Source organism: Pelodiscus sinensis, chromosome 11 (assembly GCF_049634645.1).
Source record: "Pelodiscus sinensis isolate JC-2024 chromosome 11, ASM4963464v1, whole genome shotgun sequence".
In the NCBI taxonomy this organism is placed as follows: domain Eukaryota; kingdom Metazoa; phylum Chordata; order Testudines; family Trionychidae; genus Pelodiscus; species Pelodiscus sinensis.
Window position 1 is genome coordinate 34,083,272 of NC_134721.1, and position 13,074 is coordinate 34,096,345.

Sequence of the window (13,074 nt, forward strand, 5' to 3'; positions counted from 1 at the left end):
TCTTCAATGTAAATAGGGCTTCTTCAAAAGAGAGTATCCAGACTCACTGGATGCTTTCTTTTGAAAAAGCAAGCCGCTTTTTCGAAAGTTCAACGTGCAGTCTAGACGCTCTCTTTCGAAAGAGGCTTGCAGTCTAGACATAGCCAAAGCGGGCAAACAAAAGGGTTGGGGAGAAAAGGAGAGATGAAGTCTTCTCTCAGAATGTGAACACTTTGTTACTGAGGTGCGCTACAACGAAGCAATGAGTGACCAGGTACGGAGCTGACCGGGTGTGGTTTATTGTTACCTGGGTCTGTGCGGTAGGCAGGCCCATGTGCTGCTGATTAGTCAGCAGCACAACAGATCTGAGGAGGGAGCAGGGAGGTAACTCCAGCAGGAGCTTATGACTCCTTTGCTACATGTAAGGGACACTTAGTAGGTTTTCTGGTGAGGTGAACATCCAGACTGTTCCTTTGTTGATTGAAATTCCTACTAGGACTCAAATAAAGCAGTCAGGGGAACTAAAAACATGGTGACTAGCATTAGTCTTCATTCCTCTGCACCATCAGCTTCCGTGCTCCCTGCTGCCAGCCTAAAACAGAAAAAAAAATGTTGAACTATTTAAAATTATATCAAAAATAATTTTTAATATATATATATTTTTTTATGGAGGAAGGGGCCCACGAAGGCAAAAGTGCTTAGGGCCCACGAAAGTCCATAATGCGGCCCTGCGTGTTCCCCCGCCCCCAGGCCCTGATTGGCCTGGGGGTGGGGGAGTGTGCCATGCCTCTTCCAGAGTATGGGTGCCTAGTGAGAAGGGGGGGCAACGGGGCTACCCCACCCCCAGACCATGTTTAGGCCCCACTCCTTCTTGGGTGGCCTGGGGCTACTTCAAAAAGTTTTGAAGGGGCTCCCAAGCAAAAATGATTGTCCACCCCTTACCTAAGGCCATATCTACACTACAAAATAAGGTTGAACTTTTTACGGTCAACTAGCATTACCCATCCTGTTGTGACAGTAGACACACACTCAGGTTTGCCAGAACATGGGCTGAACCCCCAACCACTGGCACCCTGCCCCCAACGCTGAAGTTCCATTTCCAAGCATCCCTCACGGGGCTGAGCTCCATTCGTAGGTAGCACCCACCAAGGGGCCGAAGTCCTTTTGCCACCACAGGGCTGAAGCCCTGTTCCCACCTGGCTCCCACCACTGGGCTCAGCCCCCTTCTTTAGTAGCCCCTGCTGCAAGGCTGAAGCTCTTTTGCCGCTGTGGGGCTGAGCCCTGTGGGGCAGGGCCATCCAGGAACAAGGTGACAACGGGGCTGAGTCCCATGGCAGCAAAAGAGGACTTCAGCCCACTGGTTTTCTCATGTGTCCTGGCATTTTCTAGAAACTTCTCTAGTCTTCCAGTGTAGTCTCAAATGTTCTCTGACACAGATGGCATGACGGACGCATCTCCTTTTATAATAGTATATAGATTTCTGGTCACCCGATTTTGCAAAGCTGAAGCCCCATGTCCTCACTGCAGGGAAGAATTGAATATAATCAGAAGTAGTGAGTCCCCATTAGAGAGCCTTCTGTTGACTCAGAACAATGCACTGTGGGTATCTTTGGATTCTGGGCTATGCTCCCGCTCTCTGCTGGGACCAAAACTGTGCAGCGTATGGTTATGGGTTCATGTTTTCAGTATCCCATAATGCAGTTGTCTAGTCCTTTTGCCATTGTGTGAGTAATGGGAAGCAGTCTTTTCATGCCCTTTTCTGCCCTGGTTGCCCACACAGACACCATTGCAGTGTGAGCATGGATCCTGGTTTGCAGAAAACCAGTGATGGTGATGTTTGCCTTGGTGCACCTGATAGCACAAAAGGAAACACTATGTAGCACTTTAAAGACTAACAAGATAGTTTATTAGGTGATGAGCTTTCGTGGGCCAGACCCACTTCCTCAGATCATATTTTGGAAAAGAATTGGCATGACCATATATACCAAAGGAATACAATGAAAAAAGTGAACACATTATTAAACTGACTAATCAGATTTAGTACAGAAGGTGGGGCAAGGGGAAGGGAGGGAGGGAATAGCTATTTGAGTCAATGAATGACTGATCAAGAGTGATAAATGGGGAAGCTATCTTTGTAATGGGTAAGGTAATTAGCATCTTTGTTAAGGCCTATTCATAAAGTGTCAAATTTAAAGATGAATGAAAGTTCTGAAGTTTCCCTCTGTAATCTGGTGTTAAAGTCTCTTTGAAGTAAGATGTAGTACTTCAAGAGTGTACCCGTGCACGTCGCTCTGCCAGGAAGAGGATCAGGATGATTCTCAGACTGACATGGAGTCACTGTTCATACAAGCCCTGTAGCTGATGGAAGCCCAGCCATCAGTCAATCATGTGGACGCAGTGGAATGCTGGTTCTTGCACCATGAGCAAGCACAGACTGGTGGCACCACATTGTGATGCAGAGATGGGAGGATCAGCAGTGGCTGCAAAACTTCCAAATGCACAAGGCCACTTTCTTGGAACTGTGCAAATGGCTTTCCTTTGCCCTGAAGTGGAGGGATACTTGAATGAGACCCTCTCTGACCTTGGAGAAGTACATGGCAATAGCTTCCACAGTAGTGGAAGCTTGCAATGCCAGACAACTATTGTTAAAATTGGGAACCAATTTGGTGTAGGGAAATCTACCATGGGGGCTGCTGTGATCCAAGTAACCAAGGAAACCAATAACATCCTGCTATAGATGACTCTGGCTCTGGGAAATGTGGATACCATAGTGGATGGCTTTGTAATGATGGGGTTCTCTAACTGCATCTTGACCCCCAACCACCTTGCCAAGCAGTACCTAAACCACAAGGGGAACTTCTCCATGGTGCTGCAGGTGCTGGTGGCTCACAAGGGCCACTTCACCAATCTCAAAGTGGGATGGTCGGGAAAGGTGCAGGACATGTGCATCTTTAGAATCTTCTGTCTCTTCAGAAAGATGCACACTGGAACTTTTTTGAAAATCAGAATCAGAGCCATGGAAATGTTAGTTTGCCCCTCTTCTCTCCCTCCACCCATCATCACTCACTGCCCAGGTTGGGAGGGTCTTGCCTGTGGAATTGTGGCTGGGAGTGATTGCCTGGCTGAGTAGGGGCTGGCCTGTGTGATGACTGGGCACCTCCCCTGCTTATAGTGACTGGACTTCACATGCCTGGCCAAGTAGATCTGACCAGATGCTATCAAGTCCTTTTTTCAAGTGGACTTTCTGGTAAAAAAAAAAAAACCAGGTACCTGGCCACCCTAGTTACTGGGTAGGATGCTAAGTTTGTCTTGCTATGAGTTTCTTTAAACTCATATAATAATGTTAAATAATTCATACGCCTAATTTACCATCCCAGAATTGACCATTTCTGCCCAGGGCCCAGAAAACAACAGTAAATGTTTAACCGCCCCCCTGCAAACTAGGAATTCCAGGTCTGCTACATTTGTAATGCATAAGGATAACCGTGTCTGAGAGCAATAGCTCCCCCTAGGGGTGGTAGAAGCAAGTAGCACTCACAGCGAGCAGCCAGTCACACTACAGCAGCAGTTCCCAACCTTTTCCAGATGGGGACCCATATTGACAATTCAGGAAGACTTGGTGACCCAGGGCAATTCAAGAACAGGGGGAGGCGAGGGGGCAGAGCCACCTGGGGAGACACTTGGGGACCCTTTTGAAATGGAATGGTGACCCATATTTGGGTCCCGACCCATAGGTTGGGAAACCCTGCTCTACAGGCAGTTTACCCCTAAAATTCCCAAGGCCCAGCAGGGTGTCTGAAATCAGCACCTAGGAGTCTAACCCCCATGGGCTGCATGTTCTTCTCGTGCAATAAGGCCTAAGAGGCAGTGAATTCCCCGGTGACATAGGTTTCACTGTGATACAAAGAGGTTTGCTAACGGCCCCAAATGGCATAGGGGGCCTCATTATACCTGTGTATTAACAGCAGTGTTAGAGAAGTGTCTCTAGGCTCCATTTTACAGTGAGATGTCCATCATTAGCAGTAGTGTCTAGAGACCCCAGTTGAGACTGGGGCCTCAATGTGCTGGATGCTGCACAGACAGTGAGAGACAGCCGATGAAGTTACAATCTAAACAGAGGAAGGATTATTATCCCCATTTTACACATGAGGAAATGGAGGCACAGACTGAAGTAGTTTGCTTGAGATCAGATAGAAAGTCAGAGTACCTAGGAGTCTTGACACCCACTGCCCTGTTCCTCACAGAGCTGGGAATAGAATCCAAGAGCTCTAACTCCGAGCCCAGCTTTGCTCTAATCACTGGACTCTTCTCCCCCTGCCCTGCCTCCTAGCAAGCCAGTAATATTTCTATTCCTGCTCCCTAGGTTTAGCTGCGATAACTCAGCAAAACTCAGCTGAATTTTCGTGTAGGAGGTGGCAAAAGGCATCTCCATGATTCCTTGTCATCCCCTCCCCCACACTCCAGCTTGTCAAGATGGATCTATCTGTGAACTGCACTTAAAAATAGCTATCCCTGAAGTGTGCACTGTAGCCAGAGGTCTCAATACAGCCAGTCTCAGCCAAGCAGAGGTGTGGTCCTCACATCACAGCCTTTCCCTGTGTGGCTCCTCAGTTTCCCCATCTCCCCAGTAGCACCAGCCCAGCTCCCAGCATAGATGAATGAGCTGAGGTTTGTCCAGGACTAGGTACACTGCTATTATATCCCATGCCCTCCCCTACCCTCCCAAGGGGACGCAGCAATCCGGGACATAAATCCTCCAAGCTGGTTGGATTTAGCCTCTGTTAATCCACCTGCTCAATCTGCTGTTTTGACTCCGCTTCTCTGCATCACTGGTCTCATGCCACTGACTGGAACTGCATTAACAAGCGGACTGAGGGCTCGGCTTCGTACACCTGCACCCTTGACACCTGGCACAGACCCCGTCACCCACCAGCTGCCTGACGATTGGGAAAGCTGGAAAAATTCTTCCAGTTCAACAGCTACTTCTGGCCCAGCAGCCCTGCTGGTGAGTGAACCCTTCCTTGGGATCCAATGGGATGTGGCAGGCACCCCGCATATCCTCAGCTGCTCTGCGCTCCGGGTCAGGCCCCAGAGCGGCTGCTCTGGTATCCTTCCAGGGGTACAACCCAGGAATCCTACTTCCCAGGTCAAGCCCTAGCCTGGATCTAACCGCTAGATTCAACTCCCTTCTCTGTCTTCTGCCCCTCTCAACCATTAGACCTCACTCCCTTCCTCATGCTGGGAAATGAACCCAGGAGTCCGAGCTGCCAGCCCCTCCCCCCACATCGTTCTAGAACCAAAGAGGAAAATTCCCTCTCCAGCTGGGGCATTCCTGGGTCTGGCTTATGCTTGCAGCATCTGTGGAAGAAGGAGAGGGGTGGGGTGGGGTGGGGTATTTATGCCAGTGTTTCCATTCCCTATACCCCTCCCCAAAGATAGCCTGAGCCCAGCTGGGCCTGGGCAGAGAGGGTGCTTCAGCATTCACAGCAATGGGAGGGGAGGTTTTTATTGCAAAAGTTTAGAAATTGCTGCCTGCGACGGGGACCCATACTAAAAATCCTTGCGTGCCAGTTCAGCAATTGGTAGGAGAAGGGGAGGACAGAGACTAGGCCTTCCCAGGAGCCCTGAGGCGCTGCACACACTGCAGAGAATGCACACTGTACCTGTTAACACTCACCTGCACCCCAACACCACCCCCCATCTGCACTTACTTGTCTCCTCCCTCCTACACAGCTATGTGCTCACCTGCCCCCCCCCCACAAAACACCAGCCCTACACTCCCCACACCCATACTTCCACAATCTGCAGGGAATGCAAATACACACACCCTCTTTCTCCACACAAATGCACAATTACACAATTCACCAGCACTCTGCACATGCCCATCCTATACTCACTAGTACCTATGTCTACACTGCCCCCGTTTTGAGCAAAAAATATGTAAATGAGGCAAAGCATGGCATATCGCCGTGCTTCATTTGCATAATTAATGAGGCTCTGTTTTTGCTCAAGAGGCTTTTGCGCAAGAGCTATTCTTCCTGAAAAAAATGCGGAAGAACGGCTCTTGCACAAAAGCTTTTCCAACCACCTCTTGTTTCCACATTTTAAAACAAAAATGGTTTTATTGCAGGATGCTTGGATTCAAAACAAAAATCTTGGTTTTGAACTGCATTGAGCTGACATCATTTTAAGTCAAAATAACAATTCTAAGTTAAAAATGTTGTTCTAAACAGTTTGATTTATTTCAGAACACAGAAGCCAAACATTTTGGTTTTGAATCCCTCACTCCTGCCTCCGAAAGACAATCAATTTCCCCTCCTCCCCCCAAACACCCAACCTGTTCCCTCATCAGAAAATACTCTACGTTGATGATTCCTGATGGGGAAATATTTTGTTTAAACAAATTTCACTCAAGATTAATTATCACAGAGTAACTGTTGTTTCAGTCCACATAAGTGCTACTGGTGCTAAACACAGTGCGAGATCACAGCTGGTGCTGTCTACACTGCCTCTTCTTGCGCAAGAAAAACCCTCTTGCGCAACGCCGTTACACCTATTACTTGAGAGGAAGAACGGCATTGCACAAGAGGGTTTTTCTTGCGCAAGAAGGGGCAGTGTAGACAGCTCCTTCTTGTACAAGAGCCTCTTCTGAAAAAATGGCGGCTCATTAGTTATGCAAATGAGGCTTGGCGATTTTCAATGCTTAGCCTCATTTGCATATTATTCACGCAAGAAGACATGAGTGTAGACATCGCCTAGGCTAGCAACTGAGTAAGGAATAGAACCCAGAATGTCAAAGTCCCTGGAGTATGGCTACACTACAGGGGCATAGCTATGTCTCTGCAGCTGAGCCGCCATAGTGTAGACCAGGGGCAGGCAAGATCTGGCCCACCATGCCATTGGATCCAGCCCACGGCCTGCCCTGCTGGGACCCCTTGGCAGGTTCTCTGCTTGCCACAGCCCCAGGCTGCTCAAAGCAGTTGGCTGCTGGGGTCATGCGCCTCTCTGTGCTGTGTGCCAAGGTGGGAGGAAACCGGCCAATGGAAGCTGTGATGATTTGGCTAGGGGGTGAGTGCTGCATGTAAAGTCTCCCCACACAAATGCAGCACAGAGGGGCACGTGGTCCCAGCAGTGAACCGCTTTGAGCGTCCCAATTGTGCAGCAAGCAAGGAGCCTACCTGAGGGTCCCGCTGGGCTACTGGCTGGGAGCTGCCTGGGTAAGTGGCTCCTCTCCAGAGCCTGCCTCTGGCACCCCACCCACTCCAGCCCCAAGTCACCACCCAGATCCTACAACTCCCACTCCATCCCTGCCCTAGTCACAACTTCCTCCTAGACCCTGCACCCCTTTCCCCATCCAGAATCCTTTCCTGCACCCAGACCCCTGCTCTAGGTCACAATCCCCTCCTTCACCCAAACTGCCTCTCAGACCCCACAGCCTCTCCTGCACCCCAATCCCTTACCCAAAGCTCCCTTCTGCACCCAACCTCCACCCCAGACCCCACACCTCCTCCACAGAAAAGTGTGACCCTTGACTACTTACCAAAATCTTGGTGTGGCCCCTCATAAAAAATTATTGCCCACCCGTGGTGTGGACACTTCCTACAACAGAAGGAGATTTTCCTATCACTGTAATTAATTCAGTTCTCTGACAGTTGGTAGCTAGATAGGTGAGAGTTCTTCTGTCAACCCAGCTTCATCTGTGCTGGAGGTTAGATTGAGCTAACTACAATATTCAGGGTGTGAAAATTTTCACTACCCTGGGCAACTTTGCTCTCATTTTTAAGTGTAAACCAAGCCGTGTGCTAGTGCTCTCACCATTAGTTTGCACTGCCTCCATATAATGAAGTAGTAGTTAGTATTGCAGACTAGCTGGAAAATTATTCCTCTCCCTCATAGAAAAACCCAAAGCAAAGAAAAAAAATAGTCCCCCATCCTCCAAAGAGTCCAACTTTCAGCAAAAAAAGAAAGCAAATCCAGAAGTATTTCAATTTGGAAATGACACCCTGGTGCCTCATGGGAATTGTATTTTGGATATCTTATACTCCTGTTCTCCCCTGCAGGCCAGGCTCTCTGGCTGGACTATATTCCCCACAATGCACCATGATAGCCCCTCATGCTGAGGGTAGGCAGTGCATCTTGGGATTCCTGGTGTTAGTGAATTGAGTTTTCAGCCAGCTCTTATTACAGATCCATATGTTCCAGTGTGTGACATTCAACCCTGTAAAGGGGCCAGTACAAGGCTTAGTCTTAAGTAGTACATAAGATTTGTGCTTGAATATGGGGTAATCCATACCTGTCCCTGATCCACTGAAGCGATGGTTCTGTTGCAGCTCTTCATCTGAGAGCCTCTCGCTTCAGTGCACACTGTAAAGTCACTTTTCTTTAGCCATAGATGTCCCCAGTTCAACCTTTTCTGTTGGTCAAGATGGTGGGGCTGATGGCTAAATGGGGGCTTTCCTGAGGGTGAAATCTCACCCTTAAAGAATATATGGAGCTTCAGTATTAATTGTTGTAATGACTCATTGTCACATGATTTTGCCATCAAGTTCTTCCTATCTGAGCCACAAGGAAATCCTTGGCTGCCATTGCTCGCCTTACCTGACACCTTTCCTTCCCACCCCAGCCATGTCTAAGGAGCAAACCGAGTCAGTGGTGAAGACTGTGGAGACCCTGCTGGCCGAGGCAGAGCAGCTGAAGAACCGCTGTCGGCGCCAGAATGAGGACATCAAGTTGATCATGGAGGAGCTGCGGCGGGAGAACAGAGAACTGGCTCAAAACTACGAGCAGGCCGAACTGGAGATGGAGGAGATGCGCAAGGCCCTCAGTGAGCTCATGGACACCAAGATAGCCTTTGAGGCACGTGAGAGGCAGGTCCGCAAGCTCAGCAAACAGCTCTGAGGCACCAGAACATTTTCACCTCAGTGGGAAGCACCATCAGCACCATCTCTGATTCACTCAGGGACATGGATCTCTCCATCACAGTCCCTCTTCCTGCCTGGTGAGGGGTCATCACCTAGGCCTCAATTCACCCCCAGTTACATTCAGTGGCTCATGGCCTCCTCATGGAACCAAGTGGCCAACAAGGCCCTATATCACCTCAGTGGTTCAGCCTCCCCATAGAGTTTCCATTGACCGCCCATTATGTGTCATTAGGAGGCTTCAGTTCAGCCTCAGCTGCATTCACCCTGGCCTTAGGCACCCCAGTCTGAGGCAGCCACCAGGTGCAGGAGCTGCAGACCTATGCACTACAGACTGAAACAGACATGTCTGTAGTCAGTTTCACGCTTGCTATTCACTGGGGTCAGCCTGTAACTGACAAGAATCGTCCATTTCATGAGAGGTGGGGCCCAAGTTAGGTTTCATAGCCTCAGAGCTGCCAAGGCAAGAAAGGCCCATCGCATCTGCCCCCCTGGCTAACACAGAGCTTTCAGAACAGCAGCCCATCTTGAACTGAGATGGGCAGCGAAAAAAGGAAGCAAAATAAAACCGTGTTTCCAAAACAAGCCTTTTTGGAATTTCCCTTTCACAGAAAAAACGTGTAATTAAAATGTGGGGGAAAAAAAGCAAAATGCCAAAACTTCCCAGGAATCAGAAATCTCAAGTTTCTGCCACTTCTAGTTAGCATAGGGAGATGGGGGGACAAATTGGGCATGAGGGCTCCTAGGTTCCATTTGGGATTCTTCCACCCCGGTCCCTGCATGACTTTGGGCTGGTCACTACTGTTCCATGGGCCTCAGTTTCCCCATCTGTGAAAGGGTTGGAGCTGCTCTGCCCCATGTGGCACAAGGTTGCTTTACTGGAATGTTTTCTAAGTCTGAGTGGTCCCAAAGGTTGCACACAGATTAATTGTTAGCTGGGCTGCTCCTGCCACTTTCTCCTTCGGACCTAGCTATTAACTGTAGGGTTTGCACATAACCAGTCTCCAAATGAGGTTTAATGCTGGGTAAGGGTGCCCCTCCAAACTGGCCATGCAACCCTCATCAAACCCATCCTGCAGATTTGCTAATCCATTTGCTTTAGTACAGTCTCTGCCACAGTTTAACTGGGTAGTCCACATTCCTCATTGTAACAACTGTGCACTTCAGTAGCTGCCGGGACCCTTCACTCTTGAGTTTTATCCCAGCTCTGGAGGGGAAGTGGGAGCTAGTGGTTACAGCAGGAAGCTGAGAGCCAGGACTCCTGGGTTGTCTTCTCCACCTATGGGAGGGGTTGGGCTAGTGGTTACAAGAGGGGGGGTCTGGGAGCTGGGACTTCTGGGTTTGAATTCCCATCTTTAGGATGGGAGTGGGGTCTAGTGGTTAGAATTGGAGACATTGGGAGCCAGGACTCCTGGGTTCCATCCCTGGTTCTGAGACGGGTGTGGGGTTTAGTGGTTACAGCAGGGGTCTTGTGTGAGCAGAGGGGAAGCTGCAGCACTCAACACAAGGGGGCCCTGATCCGTAGTGAGGTCCCCAGGTGAGACTGACAGACACATGCTAAGGGAGCTGGCGGTGTCCCCAGCATTAGCAAGCCTGCATGCCGTACTTGTGTGATTAGCATGGAAGCTGACCCTGGCCATGTTAAACATGTGGCTAAAATAGCTGCATTGTCCATTCTCCTAGCAGGGCTGGGGACCTGTCCCCTCCCCCCAACAATAACAGGCAGCCAGCAATTCCCAGCCCCTCTTAGGAGGCAAAACTGCCCCTTATGGTGAGTGGTGCTTTGGCCGCGTCCTTCATACCCAGCTGCAGCAGGTTCCCCAGCAGGGGCAGTGGGCCCAAACCTGGGGGCTAATACCCACTGTTCCTCTGGCATGTCTGCTGAGGAAGAAGAGCAGGCAGATGCTGATGAGAGGCAGAATCAGCCTGGCCACAGTGATCTTCATGTGGGTGCAGCACCAACAGGTGCAGCAAAGGGAGAAGCCTGGCTCAGGGCAGCCCAGTGAGATGTCCTTGGCCACGCTGGTATTTAATGCCCTTTCGGATGCACTGGTGACTCACTCTTCAGTGAGGAAGGGGTGGGTTTTGGAGCCAGCTGATGTGCCAGGCAGGCAGGGTGCAGGGCATTGGGCCAGCTGCTGGCAAGCTCTGTGGGCCTTTCTCCTATGACTGGGAATTTGGCAGACCTGCTCTGGAGCCAGGCGCCTAGCAGGCCTGGTTTGGCATGGATGGTACCAGCTGGGAAGTTCTTTGGCATGTGCTCCCCTCTGCTAGAAGCCAGTAGAACCCAGGAGTCCTGGATTTGTGGGCCAGCTGCTTGGCCATGTGCCCTTCCAGCCCAGGGGTCTTAGACTCACAAGAAGCTCGGAGAGACGAATCTAGGCCAGGCCCCTGTATTCATGGCAGGACTTAGTATTATCCAGGGCGGGGACTACGGGTTGTGGGACTCCCTGGCCTAGGTCTGTGAGTCGTGGCTATGACATCACAAGGTGTCTCTACAGCTGGGTTGGGAGGAATCACATAAGCCCCAGCTGCCCCCAGGCTCATGTCCCAAGCATGGAGACTTGCGTAGGGATACAGAGCCCAGCAGGATCAGCAGGTTTGGCGTCCTGTGGGCTCCTGCCTAGGCCACCGACACCTTGCCCCACAAGAGACCCATTAACAGCAACTCTGCAAGGGACTCCCAGGTCTCTGTTCCTTGGCCACATGGATCATGTCTTTTCACCTGGCAGCCAGTCCAGGAACAGAGGCCAAGTGCTCTCTGCGGCCACTGCCTGAGAGATCGGTCGGGTTCACATCAGGTAGTACGGGGGGGGGAAGAGGGGGTCACTCCCAGATTTTGGTAAGTGGGGAAGCCTGCAGCACAGCTGGGAACTGATCCTAGGTAGCTTGAACCCCGGCTTCTTACCTAACTAGTAAGGTTGCCTCTCCCTCTCTAGGCAAGTGTGGCATGGGGACCAAGGCCTTAGGCACTGTCATTATCAGTGTCAAGGGGGTGAGCAGCCACTAACCCTCTAGTTGCCTAACGGGTAAGGCATCTGTCCCTGGCGCCGTGGGTTTGGGTCCCACCTGCCTCAGGAGCAGCTGAGGAGCCACCACCAGCTTCCCTGGAGCTGGTGCCAGCTGAAAATAGGGTGGGCACCAGCCTAATGCATAATGCAGGGGTCAGCAACCTTCTCAAGCCAAATGACACCAAAATTCAGAACAAATGGTTACCAAAGAGCTGTATAAGAATTTCATTTCCATGACTGAAAACATACAACTTCATATTATTGATAATCGACAGGATTACCACTAGCCTAAATCCGTGGTCCCCAACCCGGTGCCGTGGGCGCCATGGCACCCGCCGGGCCCTTTACGTGCGACCGCAGAGCAATCTGGGCTGGCTCCGCCCCCGGGCGTGCGGCAGGTGCCAGTCTTGGGCGCATGGCCGGCCCCGGGTGCGCCGCGCGTGCCCTTGCCGGCCCTGGCCCTGCCCCTGGGTGCGCCGCGCGTGCCCTTGCCGGCTCTGGCCCTGCCCCTGGGTGCGCCGCGCGTGCCCTTGCCGGCCCTGCCCCTAGGTGCGCTGTGCGTGCCCTTGCCGGCTCTGGCCCTGCCCCTGGGTGCGCCGCGCGTGCCCTTGCCGGCCCTGCCCCTAGGTGCGCTGTGCGTGCCCTTGCCGGCTCTGGCCCTGCCCCTGGGTGCGCCGCACGTGCCCTTACCGGCCCTGCCCCTAGGTGCGCTGTGCGTGCCCTTGCCGGCTCTGGCCCTGCCCCTGGGTGCGCCGCGCGTGCCCTTGCCCTGGCCTTAGCCCCGCCCCCAGGTGCACCGCACATGCCCTTGCCGGCCCTGGCCCCACCCCCGCCACGCATGCCCTTGCCGGCCCTGGCACTGGCCTTGGCCCGGCCCCGGGGGCGCCACGCGTGCCCTTGCCGGTCCTGGCCTTGGCCCCGCCCCCAGGTGCACCGCACATGCCCTTGCTGGCCCTGGCCCCACCCCCGCCACGCATGCCCTTGCCGGCCCTGGCACTGGCCTTGGCCCGGCCCCGGGGGCGCCACGCGTGCCCTTGCCGGTCCTGGCGCTGGCCCTGGGGGAGCTGCACATGCCCGCACCGGCCCCAGCTGCGCGGAACCTGGGCAGCCCCTGCCCGGGATCGCGGCACATGCCGCTGCCGGCCTCGGGTGTGCGGCGCGTGCTT

At 52.1% G+C, this 13,074-nt stretch overlaps 1 long non-coding RNA gene across 1 annotated transcript; it reads right to left on the reverse strand.

The window, feature by feature from the left end:
- Window positions 1-256: 256 nt before the first annotated feature.
- Window positions 257-12,353, reverse strand: LOC142830944 (uncharacterized). The gene is made up of 2 exons (XR_012906505.1): window positions 11,255-12,353; window positions 257-571 (listed from the first exon to the last, which is right to left on the reverse strand). It is a non-coding gene; the product is annotated as an uncharacterized LOC142830944 (long non-coding RNA).
- Window positions 12,354-13,074: the final 721 nt, after the last annotated feature.